Genomic DNA, 23,537 nt, shown 5'->3' on the forward strand with positions numbered 1-23,537 from the left:
AGTGAGATAGATCTATTCCAAATATTAATATTACTCAGATTAATACAGTAGTTATTGTATGAGTTCTGATTACTGTATTCAGTATGCTGTGTTTCCTTCACAACACGCTTGTGATGCTGCAAGACCTATTTCCTCAACAGGGATGATTAAGTGCTCATATCCAACCTAATGAGGAGTGACGAGGGGCGGCAGGTAGCCTGGTGGTTAGAGCGTTGGACTAGTAACCGGAAGGTTGCAAGATCGAATAACCGAGCTGACAAGGTAAAAATCTGTCTTTCTGCCCCCTGAACAAGGCAGTTAACCCACTGTTCCTAGGCGTCATTGAAAATAAGAATTTGTTCTTAACTGACTTGCCTAGTTAAATAAAAATGTAAAAAAAATAGTGATTGACACACCAAGACCTGTGGCAATTGTCCACAGTAGTCAGTAGATCAGGAGCTTTTCTCAACATGTGAAAGTATAACTTATATGGACATGAGATGACTGAGTAATTTACTATTGTCTGGTCTGAGGAGGAATCAGGAGGATGCTCCTCACAGAGGATGTTATGGACTAAGGATGATTTAATGTTTCAATGAGCACCTAGTACTTGAAGTGCTCTCTCTCCCCCTCTTTTTCTTCACTCATACTGTCCGCTGGATTAATAAAGGCCTAGATCACAACATTTTCTCCTTACAAAAATTACAAAATAATCTTTAAATGTTGATTTAGCCGGGGGTTCTTCAGTACCTTCAGCACTCCTGCTTCCCGCGGCTATGTCTCTCTCTTCATTTCTCACTGTCTCTTCCACCCACCCCCACCCAGCCTCTCATTATTGTGTAGTTGCAATGGGCAGTCAAATGGTTTGGAAATATCTACAGTATCCTTCTTAAGGCATTTGAATCATTGGGCTCTGATTTTTGGGTTCTTTAGTGAAACATGTAAAGCAGCATGAGAGAGATGAGGAACGCCTTAAAGTATATTTAACCTCTGTTAAGTAAGGGGCCAGGTCAGCCTGGACTGGAAGGGACAGCAGAGACAGAAAGAGAGAGCCGGCCCATAGGGCCACACACCCGCTGTGTACAGTACATCTGGCTTTGTGGGGACTGTGCTCTACTCCGCCTAGAACAGGAAAGAGACCAGAAGTGAACATGTGTATGTGTGTGGGGAGAGAGTGGGGGGGGGGTATGTGTGTGTGAGGGAGGGAGGGAGTGTATGAGGGAGTGGCCAGGACTTTCCTTTGGAAAGGGAGAACCATAGAGCGAGAGAGAGGGACAGGGGAGGAGTGGCAGGTCCAGGCCCTCAGTTCCACAGGCGGAGAGAGGAAAGGCCTCCCACAGGAAACCACAGCTCAACTAGGCATGTCCTTTTAAGGTAAAAAAAACTCCCCAAAAAGCTGGTCAACTGGGGAATAGAGGTAAGATATAGCTGGATTTAAAGCTACAGAGTCACAGTAAAGTGAGGGCAGAGTGTATTACTGAGGGAGAAAACAGGGCTTGGACTGTAACACTGCTACTATGAACATGGTAGTCTAAACATTTTTGGCATAGATAAGATACTCTTAACATTTTTGTCATTTAGCAGACGCTCTTATGCAGAGCGACTTATGAATGCATACATTTCTTTTTTTTTTGTGCTGGCCCCCCATGGGAATCGAACCCACAACGCTGGCGTTGCACACACCATACTGGCGTTGCAAACACCATGCTCTACCAACTGAGCCACAGGGAAGCTTAAAGACCAATAATGTAAATGTTAAGTAGCAGACGATACCCAAGTAGTCACTGGCTTCATAGATAAGTGCATTGATGTGCATCTGTGACGTTGTCCCTCCAGTGACCGTGCGTACATACCCCAACCAGAAGCCATGGATTACAGGCAACATCCGCACTGAGCTAAAGGATAGAGCTGCCGCTTTCAAGGAGTGGGACTCTAACTCGGACGCTTAAAAGAAATCTCGCTATGCCCTCCGACGAACCATCAAATAGTCAAAGCATCAATACAGGACGAAGATCGAATCCTACTACAGCAGCTCCGACAATCGTTGGATGTTTGTGTCCTCCTCCCAGAGTGCTAAGAGCCTTGGCGTGACCCTGGATAACACCCTGTCGTTCTCCGCTAACATCAAGGCGGTGACCGGATCCTGTAGGTTCATGCTCTACAACATTCGCAGAGTACGACCCTGCCTTACACAGGAAGCGGCGCAGGTCCTAATCAAGGCACTTGTCATCTCCCGTCTGGATTACTGCAACTCGCTGTTGGCGGGGCTCCCTGCCTGTGCCATTAAACCCCTACAACTCATCCAGAACGCCACAGCCCGTTTGGTGTTCAACCTTCCCAAGTTCTCTCACATCACCCCGCTCCTCCACACACTCCACTGGCTTCCAGTTGAAGCTCTCATCTGCTACAAGACCATGGTGCTTGCCTACGGAGCTGTGAGGAGAACGGCACCTCCGTACCTTCAGGCTCTGATCAATCCCTACACCCAAAGAAGGGCACTGCGTTCATCCACCTCTGGCCTGCTCGCCTCCCTACCTCTGCGGAAGCACAGTTCCCGCTCTGCCCAGTCAAAACTGTTCGCTGCTCTGGCACCCCAATGGTGGAACAAGCTCCCTCACAGCGGAGTCAATCACCACCTTCCGGAGACACCTGAAACCCCACCTCTTTAAGGAATACCTGGGGTAGGATTAAGTAATCCTTCTAACCCTCCCCCCCTACCCTCCCCCCCCAAAAAATATATAGATGTACTATTGTAAAGTGGTTGTTCCACTGGATATCATAAGGTGAATGCACCAATTTCTAAGTCGCTCGGGATAAGAGTGTCTGCTAAATGACGTAAATGTAAATAGTCAAATCAAATCAAATGTATTTATATAGCCCTTCTTACATCAGCTGATATCTCAAAGTGCTGTACAGAAACCCAGCCTAAAACCCCAAACAGCAAGCAATGCAGGTGTAGAAGCACGGTGGCTAGGAAAAACTCCCTAGAAAGGGCAAAACCTAGGAAGAAACCTAGAGAGGAACCAGGCTATGAGGGGTGGCCAGTCCTCTTCTGGCTGTGCCGGGTGGAGATTATAACAGAACATGGCCAAGATGTTCAAATGTTCATAAATGACCAGCATGGTCAAATAATGATAATCACAGTTGTCGAGGGTGCAACAAGTCAGCACCTCAAGAGTAAATGTCAGTTGGCTTTTCATAACCGATCATTGAGAGTATCTCTACCGCTCCTGCTGTCTCTAGAGAGTTGAAAACAGCAGGTCTGGGACAGGTAGCACGTCCGGTGAACAGGTCAGGGTTCCATAGCCGCAGGCAGAACAGTTGAAACTGGAGCAGCAGCACGGCCAGGTGGACTGGGGACAGCAAGGAGTCATCATGTCAGGTAGTCCTGAGGCATGGTCCTAGGGCTCAGGTCCTCCGAGAGAGAGCGAGAAAGAAAGAGAGAATTAGAAAGAGCATACTTAAATTCACACAGGACACCGGATAAGACAGGAGAAATACTCCAGATATAACAGACTGACCCTAGCCCCCAGACAAATAAACTACTGCAGCATAAATACTGGAGGCTGAGACAGGAGGGGTCAGGAGACACTGTGGCCCCATCCAACGATAGTGCCCTCAAAGCTAATCACTAAGCTAAGGACCCTGGGAATAAACACCTCCCTCTGCAACTGGATCCTGGACTTCCTGAAGGGCCGCCCCCAGGTAGTAAGGGTAGGTAACAACACATTTGCCACGCTGATCCTCAACACAGGGGCCCCTAATGGGTGCATGCTCAGTCCCCTCCTGTACTCCCTGTTCACCCATGATTGCATGGCCAAGCACGACTCCAACACCATCATTAAGTTTGTCGATGACACAACAGTGGTAGGCCTGATCACCGACAATGACGAGACGGCCTATAGGGAAGAGCTCAGAGGCCTGGCAGTGTGGTGCCAGGATAACAACCTCTCCTTCAACGTGATCAAGACAAAGGAGATGATCATGGACTACAGGAAAAGTAGGGCCGAGCATGCCCCCATTCTGTTCGACGGGGCTGTAGTGGAGCAGATTGAGAGCTTCAAGTTCCTCGGTGTCCACATCACCAACAAACTATCATGGTCCAAACACACCAAGACAGTCATGAAGAGGGCATGACAACGCCTATTACCCCTTAGGTGACTGAAAAGATTTGGCATGGGTCCTCAGATCCTCAAAAAGTTATTCAGCTGCACCATCGAGACCATCCTGACTGGTTGCATCACCGCCTGGTATGGCAACTGCTCGGCCTCAGACCTCAAGGCACTACAGAGGGTAGTGCGCATGGCCCAGTACATCACTGGGGCCAAGCTTCCTGCCATCCAGGACCTCTATACTAGGCGGTGTCAGAGGAAGGCCCTAAAAATTGCCAAAGACTCCAGCCACCCTATTCATAGACTGTTCTCGCTGCTACCGCACAGCAAGCGGTACCGGAGCGCCAAGTCTAGGTCCAAAAAGCTTCTTAATTCTACCCCCAAGTGTAACCGATGTGAAATGGCTAGCTAGTTAGCGGGGTGTGCGCTAATAGCGTTTCAATAGGTGCCGTCACTCATTCTGAGACCTTGAAGTAGTTGTTCCCCTTGCTTTGTAAGGGCCGCGGCTTTTGTGGAGCGATGGGTAACGATGCTTCGTGGGAGGCAGTTGTTGATGTGTGCAGAGGGTCCCTGGTTAGAGCCCAGGTAGGGGCGAGGAGAGGGACAGAAGCTATACTGTTACATTGATGCTGTTGACCCGGATCTCTGGTTTCTGCGGAAAAGGAGGTCAAAAGGGGAGTGAGTGTAACCGATGTGAAACCATAAGACTCCTGAACAGCTAATCAAATGGCTACCCGGACTATTTGCATTGACCCCCCCGCTATTTTTACCATGCTGCCACTCTCTGTTTATTATCTATGCATAGTCACTTTACCTACATGTCATATTACCTTGATTACCTCGACTAACCTGTGCCCCTGCACATTGACTCTGTACCGGTACCCCGTGTATATAGCCTCGTTACTGTTATTTTATTGTTGCTCTTTAATTATTTGTTATTTTTCAATTTCTTCTTTATTTAAAAAAAAATGTTTTACTTCAGTTTATTTTAGTAAATACTTTAACACATTTTTCTTAAAACTGCATTGTTGGTTAAGGACTTGTAAGTAAGCATTTCACTGTAAGTACAATTTGATTTAGAACACCAATAGCATTTGCTTACTTTCTCTTATCCTTCATGAAGATACTGCACCTAGTTTACAGTTGTTTGAGTTGGTTCACGTCACGTCTCCTACAGTAATATCTGCAAAAACACCATAGTATATACTACAGTATACTACAGTCCGCAAAAACACTACTGTTTTTTAACTATAGTAATACTACAGTATTTATACGATAGTAAACTGTAAATACTATACTGCCCTACCAAGCAAAAAGGCAGTAACTGCACATAGTGTGGAACTGAGAAAAATTGCTTTTATTTACCTTGGTTTCACAGTAACTTTATGCAGTTACTGCTAACATGACCCCCATTTTCTCCAAAACACAGTACAATAGAGGCAGGAGCAGTGAGCAGTTACTGCCTTTCTGCTTGGTAAGGCTGTATAGTATACTACAGTAATATATGCAAAACACTAAAGTAAATACTACAGTATAGTAACGTCTGCAAAAACACTAAAATTGTTTAACTATGGTAATACTACATTATTTATACTATAGTAAACTATAGCTCTTGACCATGGGAAATGTGTCATAATTACAAAGTAAGCGTAAACATGAAACGTGTCCATAAAACACAGTCGATCACTGAAAAAAAAAACATAAAATAGGACCCTTGTGTCTGTTTCGCCTCCATGTTCCCCGTTTGACCTCTCGTGACCAGCGATTTGCCTCCAGGACTCTTTTCATCAATAACATTTACCCTCCATGCCCTCTCTATTCTGACTAGAGTTATACTGTGAGAGCTGTGTTCATGGTACTGCATGAGGTTACAATAACACGGATAACTCAACTCTGACTCCCTCTTTATTGCTCTCTCCATCATTGGAGCACGTCATCATGAAGGAACCCTACAGGGCAGTAAAAGCTTTGGGAAGAAGGCAGTCTTTTTCCATACAAAGAGCTAGCTGTATCAGTCTATATTTTACTGTTGAATCATCATATCCTGTCATACCATGCACTGTTATCTGTCCTTACATTTGCCTCCTCTGGCTGTTCAAAGAGACAGGGTATAAATAAATTGCTCAGCCTATTTACAATGTTTATCAATTTATTACATTCATTCATAAATGGCTGCCACGAGTGGCACAAAGGCTGGGTGTTGAAAGGGAAGGATAATAAATTAGAGTAGTAACATGGATGAGACATGAGTGAGACCAGGCCAACAGAATGTTTGTGCACAGCAAATTCTCAAGTGTTAAATCAACAGGGGCGGCAGGTAGCCTAGTGGTTAGAGCGTTGAGCCAGTAGAGCGTTGAGCCAGCAGAGCATTGGCCCAGTAACTGAAAGGTTGCTGAATCGAATCCCTGTCCCCCTGTCCCTTGTCCCTTGTGCACTCTCAAACAATAGCATGGTATTCTTTCACTGTAATGGCTACTGTAAATTGGACAGTGCAGTTAGATTAACACGAATTTAAGCTCTCTGCCAATATCAGATATGTCTATGTCCTAGGAAATGTTGTTGTTACTTACAACCTCATGCTAATCGCATTAGCCTACGTTAGCTCAACTGTCCCGTGGACGGGACACTGATCCCGACGAAGTTGGGCTCTGACACACACAGTGAGTTGTATTGCTGAAGTTATCTTGGTAACACTTAAGAGCCCAGGAACAATGCATGACGATATCGGCCTGCCATTCCACTGATAGGCCAGCAGCAGACAGAGTAGCCATGCTAAGTGCACCGTGAGCTGTTGAAACATAGGTAGACTGGGTACGTGGACACAGGTCACTGCGTGAGTAATCAACACTTCGACTGAAGTGTGCAGAGCAGTTAAGAGAGGAGGCCATCAGAATGAATCACTGTCCTAAGACTTGTAATTCAATCAAACGCACAATGTAGCAACATAAAACTGTAGGAAAATAATGTTGCTTGATTCATAGTAAGAAGGCATGTTTTAGGTAAAGAAATTACAGATTTAGAGTTTGCAAAGATGAAATGACAATACACTGCAGCTTTCATTGAATTCAGCCCTGAGATCATCATAGGCATTCCGGGAGACCAAAGCAGTAGAAAGAAAACTTGTTGTCTGCTTTTCCATTTGAGCACATTTTTCTCCACCTCATTTCCATTCTCTTAGAAGCCAGTTCAGCACAATATAGCTTTGATATTCAGATTAGCCAGCATCTCCAGAGCTGAATAAGATGTCGGTGTGTCCACGGAAGTCCTGGATTACTCTCCAAAACAGCACAACCCAGACCCCTGTTTTACTCTTAACAGTCAAAACTGACACTTTACTGAAGACACACATAGACTAGTCTTTTCATGATTAGTTCCATATAGGATTATAGCTTGCTGTGTGAGTGAGTTTATATGAGTTCATAAGTCTATATAAATTCTCTAGAAGAGAAAACACACAGGTCCAGGAGTGAGAGGATATGGGGCTAATTTCTCAGTGTGATACAGTAGGATAAGAGTCAGTATGTTATGGCGATGTGGGGAGTCACAGCGGGATACATAACATAGAGCTCATGCACACCGTACAGTCATCTGAACCTCAGCACTCATAAGCCATTTCCTGGCTTCGGTATTGTACAGAATTGACAACCAGGTCTTCAATCAACATTAGTCACATTCTCTTTTGTCATCATTTGGATTTAAAAATCCATGAACAGTAATACTTACTGTAATACTGTAATCCAACAGTGTCTCAGTGTGCTTTCCTCTCTGGCCCCTATGGCCAAGTCTATTACTTTAACCACGACTCTAACAGATCAAAGGATTGTGTGTGTGTCTGTGTGTACAGTTCCCTGAGGTAAATCAGATTTCCTGGCCAATGGTAGCAACTGTCTGTCTATGCATCGCTGGGATTCTGTGAAGATGACAGCCTCACTAAATAGATGGCACTTGCCCTCAGCATTCCACACGCACACAAAGAAACAACCACATTGTACAGTAACTAGCTTCAAATCAGACCTTGCCCTTATGTACAGATCTAGGATCAGCTTACCCTTCACAAATCCAAACCTGAACCATTGATAAAAATAAAATACAAAATGAATATAGATCAGTTTCTAGCAGCAACGTCGTCCTAATTCACCATAGTCTGTAGCCATAATGGGTTGTGAGTGTTAGTACCTCTCTCTGCTGGGGACATCTTTGGAGTTTATTACACTGACACGAACTCAATGTTAAGAGTACAAGTATATCTTGTGATTTATAATACTGTGGTACCCTCTAGTGGTTTATATTCAGAGGAACAGTGTCTTAAATTCCAAACGCTTCACATCTCAGCATTTAGGGTCCCATTCCCAATGTGTTTAAACAAAAATGGTGACAAATTATGGCTACCTATGTAAGTTTATTACTAATGATCATTTCTGAACAGAAGACCCGTCTTGCAAACTTAACTACATTGTGAGACATCAAAAACGATTTTGGTGAAAGGCTATTGGAAAGCAATTAAATCGTATTCACTAGGCACAAAAAGGAAGCAAATGGGCCGAAATAGAGAATGACTATGCTCATAAGAGATTGAAAAGTGTAGTTATTTTACAATGGTAAATTTCCCACTTCTCCAAGAGTTTAGAACTATTCAAATGACCTGTTAGCCTTGGTATGATAGGCTTACTACACAGCAGGAACCATTCAACTAAGGAATGTGACTCTGAATAACAGTATCTGCTAAATGACTAAATAAAGGTTAAGTACAAATTTAAATAAAAAATTATAAATCTGCTAAATCGCTAAATGTAAATCTGTAAATATCAAAACCTTTAGCTTATCTCTTCAGTTCCGTGAGTGAACTTTCACATTTGTCTCGCTTTACTGTGGTTAAGGGTCAGAAACTAAACTCAAAACAGACTCTCAAACAAAATGACCCAATAAGATGCACTTTCCTTAGAACTCATTACTTCAGTTGCCTCAGAACCTTTAACATATGTGGATTTTTCTTTTACTGAGTCATTAACTCATTTTATCCAGGACCGTCTGAGCTCTGATGGCTCCCTGTGTGCAAAGCTATTAGCAAAGTACAGTATTCAATACAAATTCCTGTAGCCATCCCCTGCACACACACCGTGGTCAAACAGCAGCTGTATAGCCCCTCAAACATAACACATGTGCCTGTCAGCTGTGTATTTTCCATTTGCATCTATCCTCTACCCATCTCCTCCCTTTCCATGTATGAACCTGCTAAAACACCAGCCATGACCAGCATCTTGAACCCTCTACATCCGTGTGTGCAGTAAGACTATAGCTATCGTATGGTTCCTTTACCTCATCCCTGAGCAACTATCATCCCAAAAGGCTCTCCAGATGGAGGGCATCTGAAGTCTAAAGTCAACACAACCACAACCTAACGGTACAGAGTGGAAGCACACATGTAGACCTGGTGACAGACAACCAGCCCAAGTCAGAGGCTCCAGTCTGTACACATAATGCAGTTCTGTGTCACCCACCCACACAGCAACATCACATCACTCATCCACATTAAATGTCTTTGGAAATAGGTTTGCTTGTTATTTCTGTTGATGAGTGTTTTGGACCTGAACTTATACACACGCTGGTCTAACTAGGCCAACATCAGGACCTGCACATGTAGGCAGTCTGAGGATGCTGCACTCTGAGATGCACCGCTCTCCTGACATGCTTCGTCTAGCTCCATCTTTCCAAAACAACCACCACACCAGATGTCTGAGTCACAAGGCTCTTCCCAGAACTATCCTCCCTCCATCCACCCCTCTCTCTCTCTCTAAGGTATAAAAGGAAGTAGGACAACATCCACGATGGCGTTCATAATCTGAATTTTTGCCATCCATTTATTATTGATAGTATTTACATCTTTCTTGTTCATAATACTATTTTTGGTGGTCCTTTTGTTCATTGACATTTTACATAGTTCATAATATTATGATGCCGCAGGTACCTGAGCCCCACCTGATCACAGCAGTGTCAGATTCATGGATACAACAGTAAAACATGGGGGGGTTCTGGAAAACAGAAAGTGGAGTTGTGACGTGTTTGTAACAGTATCCATGTGTTTTCCCTATGATGTAGTGTTAAGCCAACTAGTTCTACAATTTCTCTTCTTAAAATTAGATTTTCAACTTAAACCTAACCTTAACCCTAACCTTAACCACAGTGCTAACCTTATGCCTAACCGTAACCTTAAATTAAGACCAAAAATAACATTTTTACAATATAGGCAATTTTGCCTTTGTGGCTGTGGTAACTAGTGGAAACCATAGTGTTATACTACAATTGAGACCCAGATTTCTTCCTGGTCAAGTCATGAAAAAGTCCTTGCCTTAATTATGATTGGTCCAAACTGAGGTGCGAGACACATCTGTATTGCCGCGGTTACGGGGCACATGAACAGCATCCACAAGCCAGAGGATGATAAGCAGGAGGTGAAGAGAGAAGGAGTTGAAGAGGAGAGGGGCCAACCAAAGGCCTCGCTCTGTAGATAGGTCAGGACCCTGCCTTGACAGAAGAAAGAAAGTAAAGCTGTGACAACATCTTTATTATCACTTCATGTAATTCAAGCTCAGCTACATAACTGGAGCTACGGGGAGGCAGCAATCAGGACCATAAAGCAGACTGTCTCTGTGGTACAACAAGAGGAAGGGGAATGAAAGAGTGGTGATGGAATTGATCAACAAGGCTGATCGCCAAGAACAATAAAAGAAGCCCCAACAAACACATACATATATATTCACACACATATGTACTCTCTTAAAAAAAAGAACCTAAAAAGGTTCTCCAGCTGTCCCCATAGGCGAACCCTTTGAAGAACCCTTTTTGGTTCCAGGTAGAACCCTTATGGTTCCAAGCAGAACCCTTTTGGGTTCCATGTAGAACTCTTGTCACAGAGGGTTCTCCATGGAACCCGAAAGGATTTTACCCATGGAACCAGAAATTGTTATCCTATGGGGAAAGCCGAAAAACTTGGCCATCATTGTAAATAAGAATTTGTTCTTAACTGACTTACCTTGTTAGATAAAGGTTAAATAATAATAAATAAATGTATAAACCCTTTTGGAACCTTTTTTCCTAAGAGTGTACAGTGTACTCACAAACACAAACATATACCCACTGGGCAAAAAGTGGTTGAATCAAAAAATAATCAACGCAAGGGCAATTCGTATTTTTTTCACCTAACTTTTAACCTAATTCCAATGACTAAGTGACATTTTTTGGGGACTCAGTGTAAATCAAACTAGACATTGAACTGACGTCTGTGCCCAGTGGGTAGTAAACACATAACATGCCTGCACACAGGTTCGCTCCAACGCACAATTGCAAATACACCCACATGCGCACATTCTATATATATATATGTAACCACACACACGCACGCACGCACACTGGAATATTTAAGTATGTGAAATGGGGTAGCATTGGGCAGTTGTATGCCAGGATGGCCAAAATATATTTATGATGTTTAGGATCTTCCTGAAATGAAATCCATAAAAAGGTCCTTTGGGGAATGGATGTTTGGCATGCATTTGACATCTGACTCCAAATAATTATTGAGAAATAACTAATTAAAGTTGTGAAATTTGTTACATTTTGGCCTTACCCAGTTCACTACAATGATGTCTCTGTAGAATCTATAAAGCCAGTTTTGGTGTTTTCTAAAACCATACCATGTGTTCTGCAGCGAGTGGATAAACCGCCTCAAACCTCAGTTCTATTGGCGAACGTGCAATCACTGGAGAATAAACTTGATGAGCTCCGTTCGAGACTATACTATCAACGTGATCTGAAGAACTGTAATATCCAATGTTTCTCCAAATCGTGGATGAACAAGGACATGGAAAATAAAGCTGTTTTTGTTATACATCGTCAGGACAGAACAGCAGAGTCGGGCAAACTCACCTGAGTTAGAATACCTCATATTAAGCTGCAGACCATACTATTTACCAAGAGAGTTTTTATCTATATTTTTCGTAGCTATCTACTTAACACCACAAACTAATGCTGGCAGTAAGACCTCACTCAATGAGCTGTATAGGGCCATAAGAAAACCAGAAAATGCTCACCCAGAGGTGGCGCTCCTAGTGGCCGGTGATTTTAATGCAGGAAAACTGAAATCCATCTCACCTCATTTATACCAGCATATCATCTGTACAACTAGAGGTGAAAAAACTATAGATCACCTTTATTCCACATACAAATCTGGCCATAACTCTATCCTCCTGATTCCTGCTTACAAGCAAAAACTCAAACATGAAATACCAGTGACTCAATATGGAAGTGATCCAATGAAGCGGATACTAAGCTACAGCACTGTTTCGCTAGACTGGCACAGACTGGAATATGTTCCATCCGATTAATCCGAAGGCATTGATGAGTTTACCACACCAGTAACTGGCTTCATTAATAGTGCATCGACGTCGTCCCCACAGTGACTGTACGTATATGTCCAAACCAGAAGCCATGGATTACAGGAGCTAAAGGCTAGCTAAAGGCTAGAGCTGCCACTTTCAAGGAGTGGGATGCTAATCCAGATGCTTATAAAATATAAGAAATCCCGCTACGCTCTCCGATGAACCATCAAATAGGCAAGCGTCAATACAGGACTAAGATCAAATCTGTTGGCATGTGGACTAATATGTTGTTGAGTTGTGTTCTTACACTGGTACAGTCATGCCCTATGAGAGATGTATGACTGCGCATGTGCGAAAATAAATAAAGTGCATTTTCCCCGTTCTGGTTAAAACACCAATGATGAACATGTGTGTTTATTCCTCCGTTAAGTAAACCGGTATTCCTGTCCTGAAGATGTCAGCACCAACAGGTTATGGGCCCAGGAGGGAACATGGAAGCCGATGGCATAGATTATATTTCGACGGAGATGAAAAAAACTACGAGTTATGGGAGACAAAGTTTTTGGGGCACTTGCGTTTGCTTGGGCTAAAGGCCGCCATATTGAGTGTGGATGAAGATGAAGAAGACGGAGAGAAAAATGAAGAAGCCTACGCCGAATTGATACAGGTTTTGGATGATAAAAGTCTTTCCCTGATAATGAGAGAAGCAGCAGATGATGGGAGAAAAGCGTTGAAGATATTGAGGGAACATTATGCAGGTAAAGGGAAGCCACGTGTGATTAGCCTCTACACTGAACTAACTTCTCTTCAGAAAGCCGCTGACGAAAGTGTTACGGACTATATCATTCGTGCTGAGACGGCTATTACAGCACTGAGAAATGCTGAAGAGACTTTAAGTGATGGGCTGTTGATTGCAATGATTCTGAAAGGTTTGCCCGAATCATTTAAGCCGTTTGCCATCCACATAATGCAGAGTGACGAGCCAACAACTTTTGGCAAGTTCAAAACCAAGTTGAGGAGCTATGAAAGCACCGAGAAGTTTAGCGCCATTTCCACTGACGACAACGTGATGAAGGCAAGTAACATTAAAGTTAGCTGGCCAAGAGGGAGAGATAAAGGGACCGAGATAACCTGCTTCAACTGTGGCCAGAAAGGGCACAAGGCCCGGGAATGTACCGTTACTGGAGAGCGCAAAGAACGGAGACAGTGGTGTAGTTTTTGCAAGAGCTCCACTCATACTGACGCAAATTGCAGACGAAAAAGAAGAGACAATGTGAAACAAGCAACAGATGCTGAAAGCCACACATTTGCATTCAGAATAAGTGACTGTCAGGTTAGTGGACTGAAACAGAAAGGGCTGATGGTTGATACGGGAGCAACGTCACATATAGTCACGGACATCGGGAAGTTTAAGGAGTTTGACGAGACTTTCAAACCGGAAAAACATTCCGTGGAGCTGGCTGACGGAACAAGAACGAATGGTGTCGCGGAGAGGAGAGGTGCAGCGGAGGTTTACCTGAGAGACAACACGGGTCGTCGGGTAAAAACAACGCTGACGAAGGCGCTGTATGTGCCGTCGTTTCCACAGGACATTTTCTCTGTTAAAGCAGCGACAGCCAACGGAGCTTCAGTCAACTTTCGACAGGGGTGTAACAAGCTCATCCACAAGAACGGTACCACTTTTGACATCGAGGAGTACGATAGACTTTACTATCTTAACACTGTAAGTGATGAAAATGATGATGGATGTCATGGGTGCTATGATATTCACACATGGCACAAAATTCTTGGCCACTGTAATTTTGAGGATGTGTCAAAGTTAGAAAATGTGACAGAGGGAATGAAAATCACAGGTAAGATTGACAAATCTACCCTCAACTGTGAAATCTGCACTCTGCACTTGTGCACACTGATTTGGCTGGCCCTATTGAGCCAGAGGCGAAAGATGGGTTCAGATATACTCTAGCATTTACGGATGATTATTCAGGGGCAGTTTTTGTGTATTTCCTAAAAGCAAAGAGTGATACTGTAAAAGCTACTGAGAAGTTTATTGCTGATGTGACCCCTTATGGGAAAATAAAGTGTGTCAGGTCAGATAATGGCACAGAATTCACAGCCAAAGAGTTCCAGTCACTGCTCAGTAAGAACGCCATAAGACATGAAACTTCAGCCCCTTACTCACCCCATCAAAATGGGACCGCTGAGAGAAATTGGAGAACACTGTTCGAAATGGCAAGATGCATGCTACTTGAAAGCAACCTACCAAAGAACTTGTGGACATATGCTGTAATGACTGCTGCAGTAATTCGCAATAGGTGTTACAATAAGCGTGTAGGACAGACTCCACACTACATGTTTACTGGGAGAAAGCCTGATCTTTCAAAGATGAAAGAATTTGGATCTGTTTGCTATGCATATAGACAGAACAAGAAAAAGTTAGACTCAAGATGTGAAAAGGGTATTTTTGTCGGGTATGATAAAAAAAGTCCAGCATACCTAGTCTACTACCCAGACACTGGGAAAGTTCTTAAAAACAGATTAGTCAAGTGTGTTACAAAAGGTGTAGTCGAACACCAAACTCAGACAGATTTGGAAATCAGTGATGATCTTCATGGGGAGAGATTTGAAAACCCCATGCCGAAAGCCAAGATGGCAGATCAAAACTCAGAAGAGACACAAGATGTGCAAATTGAGACTTCAGATGGTCAGAGTCCACGCTATCCAGACAGAGCGAGGAAGAAACCCCAGTACTTAAAAGACTATGAGTGTAAAGTGAAATGTGATGACCAGATACCACCTAGTGTTGACTACTGCTACAGAGTAATGTGCAATGCACCACAAACCTTCAAAGAAGCAATGATTTCACCAAAATCAGAGATTTGGGCTACTGCTATGAAGGAGGAGATGGATTCCCTTAGGGAAAATGATTCATTCACATTAACCACACTGCCAGAGGGTAAAAATGCAGTGGGGGGCAGGTGGGTCTATGCGGTCAAAAACAATTCAGATGAGACTGAGACATACAAGGCAAGATATCTTGCAAAGGGGTATAGTCAAGTGGCAGGAATAGACTATAAGGAGACTTTTTCTCCAACTGCAAATATGACATCAGTACGCTGTTTGATGCAGCTAGCAGCTCAGTATGACTTAGAGTTACATCAGATGGATGTCAAAACAGCATATCTACATGCTCCTATTGACTGTGAAGTGTACATGGAGCAACTAGAGGGTTTTGAAGTCAGGTCAGATACAGGTGAGCAACTAGTCTGTAAACTGAACAAGTCACTGTACAGCCTGAAACAGTCAGGAAGGAACTGGAACAAAATGTTGCATGATCACCTTAGTGAAAATGGTTTTACACAGAACCCAGCTGATCACTGTGTTTATAACAAACAAACTGCAACAGAAAGGATCATTTTGATAATTTGGGTCGATGATCTAATTATCGCTGCTAGTGATAGTGACTCACTCACAAGTGTAAAAGAAATGTTAAGTGAAAAATTTAAGATGAAAGATCTTGGGAGGCTTGGACATTTCCTAGGCATTGATTTTACACAAAGTGAAGGGAAAATAAAGATGAACCAAACAAGGTCAACACCATGTGAACAAGAACTAAACTCAGTGATGGTAAAATAAGTATTGAATATTGTCCAACGGCAGACATGGCTGCAGATGTTTTGACTAAACCTGTAACGAAGTTCAAAAATGAAAAATTCTTGGGTTACATGTTTGGAATATAAACTGACATTTGTGAGATGAATAACTGTAAGCTAAATGTGTTGATAAAGTTAGGTTGAATACGACTTGTACAGTATAAGAGCAAGTGGGGGTGTTGGCATGTGGACTAATATGTTGTTTAGTTGTGTTCTTACACTGGTACAGTCATGCCCTATGAGAGATGTATGACTGCGCATGTGCGAAAATAAATGAAGTGCATTTTCCCCCGTTCTGGTTAAAACACCAATGATGAACATGTGTGTTTATTCCTCCGTTAAGTAAACCGGTATTCCTGTCCTGAAGATGTCAGCACCAACAAAATCTTACTACACCGGCTCTGACACTCGTCGGATGTGGCAGGGCTTGCAAACTATCAAGGATTACCAAGGGAAACCCAGCCACAAGCTGCCCAGTGATGCGAGCCTACCAGATGAGCTAAATGCCTTCTATGCTCCCTTCAAGGCTAGCAACACTGAACCATGCATGAGAGCACCAGCTGTTCCGGACGACTGTGTGATCACACTCTCCGTAGCCGACGTCAGTAAGACCTTTAAACAAATAAACATTCACAAGGTTGCAGGGCCAGACAGATTACCAGCACGCATACTCAGAGCTTGTGCTGACCAGTTGGTAAGTGTCTTCACTGACATTTTCAACCTCTTCCTGACCTAGTCTGTAATACCTAAATGTTTCAAGCAGACCACCATAGTCCCTTATGCCATGGTAACCTGTCTAAAAGACTATTGCCCCGTAGCACTCACATCTGTAGCCATGAAATGCTTTGAAAGGCTGGTCATGGCTCACCTCAACACCATCATCCCAGATACCCTGGACCCACTCCAATTTGCATACCGCATCAACAGATCCACAGATGGTGCAATCTCTATTGCACTCCACACTGCCCTTTCCCACTTGGAGAAAAGGTGAGAACGCTATTCATTGACTACAGCTCATCGTTCAACACCATAGTGCCCTCCACGTCCATCACTAAGCTAAGGACCTTGGGACTGAATACCACCCTCTGTAACTGGTCCTGCACTTCCTGACAGGCCGCCCCAGGTGGTGAGGGTAGGCAACAACACATTCGCTGACCCTCAACACGGGGCCCTCAGGGGTGCGTGCTTAGTCCCATCCTGTACTCCCTGTTCACCCATGATTGCATGGCCGCGCACAACTCCAATATCATCATTAAGTTGAGACGACTTTGGTAGGCCTGATCACCGATGACAATGTGACATCCTATAGGGAGGTCAGAGACCTGGAAGTGTGGTGCCAGGACAACAACCTTTCCCTCAACGTCAGCAAGACAAAGTAGATGATCATGGACTACAGGAAACGGAGGGCCAAGCACGACGCAGCTGTAATGGAGTGGGTCGAGAGCTTCAAGTTCCTCGTGTCCACATCACTAAGGACCTACCATGGTCTAAACACACCAACACAGTCGTGAAGAGGGCACGACAATGCCACTTCCACTTCAGGAGGCTGAAAAGATTTGTCATGGACCCCAGATCCTCAAAAAGTTATACAGCTGCACCATTAAGAGCATCTTGACTGGCTGCATCACTGCTTGGTATGGCAACTGCTTGGCATCCAACCGTAAGGCGCTACAGAGGGTCTCCAGTCACCCAAGTCGTAAACTGTTCAAGTCTGGGACCAAAAGGCTCCTGAACAGCTTCTACCCCCAACTCATGAGACTGCTGAACAGATAATCATATGACTATTTGCATTGACCTCCTTTTTTATTTGCACTGACTGTCTTGCATCATCAACTCACTGGACTATACCCACATACTCACACATACTACACAAACACTCCAACACACACACACAGACACATACACACAGTACATACGCTCACACACACACAAAAAAACACACACATGCATATTGACGCTACACACACACATACTCACACATAGATACACTTTCACACTTCACATACGCTGCTGCTACTCTGTTTATTATCAATCCTGATTGCCTAGTGACTTTTACCCTTACCTGCATTACTTCAACTACCTCGTACCTCTGCACATTCACCAGTACCGGGACTCCAATGTGTATAGTCTCGTTATTGTCATTATTTCCTTTTTTTGCAATTTTTTTGTACTTTTAAACTCTCCCGGGCTGTGTCGCAGCCGGCCGCGACTGGGAGACCTATGAGGCGGCGCACAATTGGCCCAGCGTCGTCCAGGTTAGGAGAGGGTTTGGCCGGCTGGATGTCCTTGTCCCATCGCGTTCTAGCGACTCCTTGTGGTGGCTGGGCGCATGCATGCTGGCTTTGGTTACCAGCTGTATGGTGTTTCCTCCGACACATCGGTGTGGCTGGCTTCTGGGTTAAGCCAGCAGTGCGTCAAGAAGCAGTGCGGCTTGGCGGGGTCGTGTTTCAGAGGATGCACGGCTCTCGACCTTCGCCTCTCCCGAGTCCGCACGGGAGTTATAGCGATGGGACAAGATTGTAACTACCAATTGGATATCACGAAAAAGGAGAATAAAATAAAAACCTGTCATATTAACTTAAATATCTCAAAGGTACCCTTTTTGATTTAGTTTATTTTCAGACATATTGTTTGGAACAGTATACTCTTAAAACACCTCAAATTTCCAGAATGAACTTTCTGGTACTTTTTAAGATACGACCCATTTTATACATTGAAGTTTACATTATAGGCCATTCATCAATCACTGCCCTTGTGAATGTGAATTGCACATTCAGCAAATCACCAGCAGATGGAGTTCCCATTGAATCCATGTGTTGGTGGTGCTCATAACTTCAAAAGTAGCAAACAGCCCGCTCTGGAAATTTGATGGACTTATATAGTACATTGTTTAAAACAAAATGTCTCAAAAAGAATAACATCTAAAAGACTACTTATGAGATATTTATGTTTATACTTTTTACTATCCCAAAATTAATATAAATAACTTGTATTCTTAAATCTAAACACTCATATTTCAGAACCCACGGTAAGGGTTCAGATTACATCACTACTGGCTTTGTAGCATCTACAGACTCATCGTTGTAGTCAGTGTTTAGGTAAAAACAAAATGTCACAACTTTAACTAGTTATTTCTCAATAATTATTTTGGATACAGATTTCAAAAGGTATGCCAACCACCCTTTCCCCAAAGGACCTTGTAAGGGAATTCATTTCAGGAAAATCCATAACATCATGGATATGATATCAAATAACTTTGGGCCATCCTGGCATGGAATTGCCCCATTGTGAAATGAGTTAGCTGAGTGCAGGGTTGGCATGCCTCTGTCCCCTGGGCCTGGGAGGATGGGTAGATGTGATGAGTTGTGAAATGTTGTTTCACAGTGGACACTGGCTGACTGGCTGCTGTGCATGGAGTCTGCAGGCTGGAGCTGCCTGAGATGGATTCCATGGCCAGTCAGCTTCCTGGGTGTACACAAGATATATTATCCTGGTGGGTCACTCTCCATTCCCCACATAACTGACTGACAGCAATTCCTCTTACATGTGCACGCGCGCGCACACGCGCACACACACACACACACACACACACACACACACACACACACACACACACACACACACACACACACACACACACACACACACACTAATTAAATTAGGGCAAATTAAAACATTAGCACTTTCACACCTAAACTGACTTGAGCAGCATAGGTGCTAGTTTTACAGTAATGCTTATGACTTCCAGTGACAGTTTAAAACAGACAGTGGAGTGGTCCTATACAAGTGGAGTTGTATAGGACCTGAGCACTGAGACGTGTGGGAATGTGGGAAACACTGCCCTGGGATCTGTAAAATTGAGATGAGGTTTAGTAGAAGGACATGGAGTACCTTTGCCCTCATGAAGTCCCTCTTTGTTTTATACCAGTTACGAAGGCATGTCTCCTACACAGAGGGAACACATGTGGCAAAACAGATGTGGCATTCAGCACATACGTTTCCCCTTTCTAAGAATGTGTGTGCATTTGTATGCATGTGTGTGGGTGCGTGCGTGTGTGTGTGTGTGTGTGTGTGTGTGTGTGTGTGTGTGTGTGTGTGTGTGTGTGTGTGTGTGTGTGTGTGTGTGTGTGTGTGTGTGTGTGTGTGTGTGTGTGTGTGTGTGTGTGTGTGTGTGTGTGTGCATGTCGGGGGGATTATATACCAAGACGGAAACTGAGTGGGGGAGGTAGCGGACATCGGCATGTAGATTGTAGAATAAGGTTTCACCTATATAACTGCAGCTATACTGTAGTTGTCTCACCAGTCATAACTAACTCCTAAGGACTGTTCATTCAGCTCACGGTGGACTGAACACATCACTGGTTTACATCACTGGTTTACACCACTGTTTTACACCACTGGTTTACATTGTGTAAGTGGAATGAGGATGAGGCGGAGTGGACTTACATAACAGTCTGGTTCTTATTAGAGGCCAAACTGGTTCCTCCCTGCAAGGCTCAATGTCCCTGCACTTTACCTACTCTTCCTATACTATAAAGGGGAAACCATACATTTAGAGACTTATACACACACACATGTATATATATACTGCTCAAAAAAATAAAGGGAACACTTAAACAACACATCCTAGATCTGAATGAAAGAAATAATCTTATTACATACTTTTTTCTTTACATAGTTGAATGTGCTGACATCAAATTCACACAAAAATAATCAATGGAAATCCAATTTATCAACCCATGGAGCTCTGGATTTGGAGTCACACTCAAAATTAAAGTGGAAAACCACACTACAGGCTGATCCAACTTTGATGTAATGTCCTTAAAACAAGTCAAAATGAGGCTCAGTAGCGTGTGTGGCCTCCACGTGCCTATATGACCTCCCTACAACGCCTGGGCATGCTCCTGATGAGGTGGCGGATGGTCTCCTGAGGGATCTCCTCCCAGACCTGGACTAAAGCATCCGCCAACTCCTGGACAGTCTGTGGTGCAACGTGGCGTTGGTGGATGGAGCGAGACATGATGTCCCAGATGTGCTCAATTGGATTCAGGTCTGGGGAACGAGCGGGCCAGTCCATAGCATCAATGCCTTCCTCTTGCAGGAACTGCTGACACACTCCAGCCACATGAGGTCTAGCATTGTCTTGCATTAGGAGGAACCCAGGGCCAACCGCACCAGCATATGGTCTCACAAGGGGTCTGAGGATCTCATCTCGGTACCTAATGGCAGTCAGGCTACCTCTGGCGAGCACATGGAGGGCTGTGCGGCCCCCCAAAGAAATGCCACCCCACACCATGACTGACCCACCGCCAAACCGGTCATGCTGGAGGATGTTGCAGACAGCAGAACGTTCTCCATGGCGTCTCCAGACTCTGTCACGTCTGTCACGTGCTCAGTGTGAACCTGCTTTCATCTGTGAAGAGCACAGGGCGCCAGTGGCGAATTTGCCTATCTTGGTGTTCTCTGGCAAATGCCAAACGTCCTGCACGATGTTGGGTTGTAAGCACAACCCCCACCTGTGGACGTCGGGCCCTCATACCACCCTCATGGAGTCTGTTTCTGACCATTTGAGCAGACACATGCACATTTGTGGCCTGCTGGAGGTCATTTTGCAGGGCTCTGGCAGTGCTCCTCCTGCTCCTCCTTGCACAAAGGCGTAGGTAACGGTCCTGCTGCTGGGTTGTTGCCCTCCTACAGCCTCCTCCACGTCTCCTGATGTACTGGCCTGTCTCCTGGTAGCGCCTCCATGCTCTGGACACTACGCTGACAGACACAGCAAACCTTCTTGCCACAGCTCGCATTGATGTGCCATCCTGGATGAGCTGCACTACCTGAGCCACTTGTGTGGGTTGTAGACTCCGTCTCACGCTACCACTAGAGTGAAAGCACCGCCAGCATTCAAAAGTGACCAAATCATCAGCCAGGAAGCAGGAACTGAGAAGTGGTCTGTGGTCCCCACCTGCAGAACCACTCCTTTATTGGGGGTGTCTTGCTAATTGCCTATCATTTCCACCTGTTGTCTATTCCATTTGCACAACAGCATGTGAAATTTATTGTCAATCAGTGTTGCTTCCTAAGTGGACAGTTTGATTTCACAGAAGTGTGATTGACTTGGAGTTACATTGTGTTGTTTAAGTGTTCCCTTTATTTTTTTGAGCAGTGTATCTATATATATATATATATATGGCAGAATGGTGAACTTACTAAATGACTGAGAGTTGGACTGTGTGTGATATTAGGTTGCTTCTTGTGTAAATATTTTCCGTCTGGATTTTAATGATTTGCACACACGTGCGCATATATATATATACACACACACACACACACGCACACGCACACGCACACGCACACACACACACACACACACACACACACACACACACACACACACACACACACATGGTGTCACTCAGACACCATACAGCACACAGCCTGAGGACAGAACATGGTCATTTCCTTCATGTCATGTCAGGGGGAGGGAGGAAATAGGAGAGTAATTTTCTTTCTTTCTCGCTCCAATGTTTCTCCACATAAAGGCTTCACAATTCATAAAGGTCATGTTTATTGACTGATATTATCTTATAGAACAAAACGTATTTCCCCATTCATTTTGCCCATAGGGATGGCTGAACGAACCAGAAGTAACTGATTTTGGGATTTTAGGACTACAAGCTGGCGAGCTCTATGTCCCACTGAAATAAGCCATGGGGGTTGTTATAAAGCACATACTGTATGTCAAACTCATTCCGTGGAGGGCTGAGGGTCTGTGGGTTTTCACTCCTCCCTTGTACTTGATTTATGAAATAAGGCCCCTAATTAGTAAGGAACTCCCCTCACTTGGTTGTCTAGGTCTTAATTTAAAGAAGGAAAAAAAACGTGCAGACACATGGTATGAGTTCGACGCCCCTGGTTTAAATGGTGACTTGCGTTTTTTTCATTCCGACTCAGCTGGGCTGGTCTCAAGGCCTTTAGCAGCACCTCAATCTTTTCCTATTGTGTCTTGGTCATGGTGATACGGAGAGCGGCTGGAAATACTACAAACCCACTTTCAGATAAAGAAATCAGTATGCAGGACACATCTGCAAATCAATTATGTTATATGACCATTTTCACTCAGCAATCAAACCTCCCTGTTTTGTGCAGGGATTTCTACTGTAAGAGTCCCTCTCCTCTACCCTCCCTCCCTCGTTCAAGGTCAAGGTCCAGGGCAGAGGGCCAACATGTGTTGGTGTTGTGCCATACTAGGAAAGGCAGGCAGGGGACCCTGGCAGATGGATATACGGGTCGGGGGGGGCTGGGGTGAGGTGGCAGGTTTAATGTAGGCTGTGCTGTTTAATGTAGAGGGTTCTACATGGAACCCAACATCTTTCTACCTGGAACCAAAAAGGGTTCTCCTATGGGGACAGCCGAAGAACGCTTTT

The sequence above is a fragment of the Salmo salar genome, chromosome ssa16 (assembly GCF_905237065.1).
Source record: "Salmo salar chromosome ssa16, Ssal_v3.1, whole genome shotgun sequence".
NCBI lineage: Eukaryota > Metazoa > Chordata > Actinopteri > Salmoniformes > Salmonidae > Salmo > Salmo salar.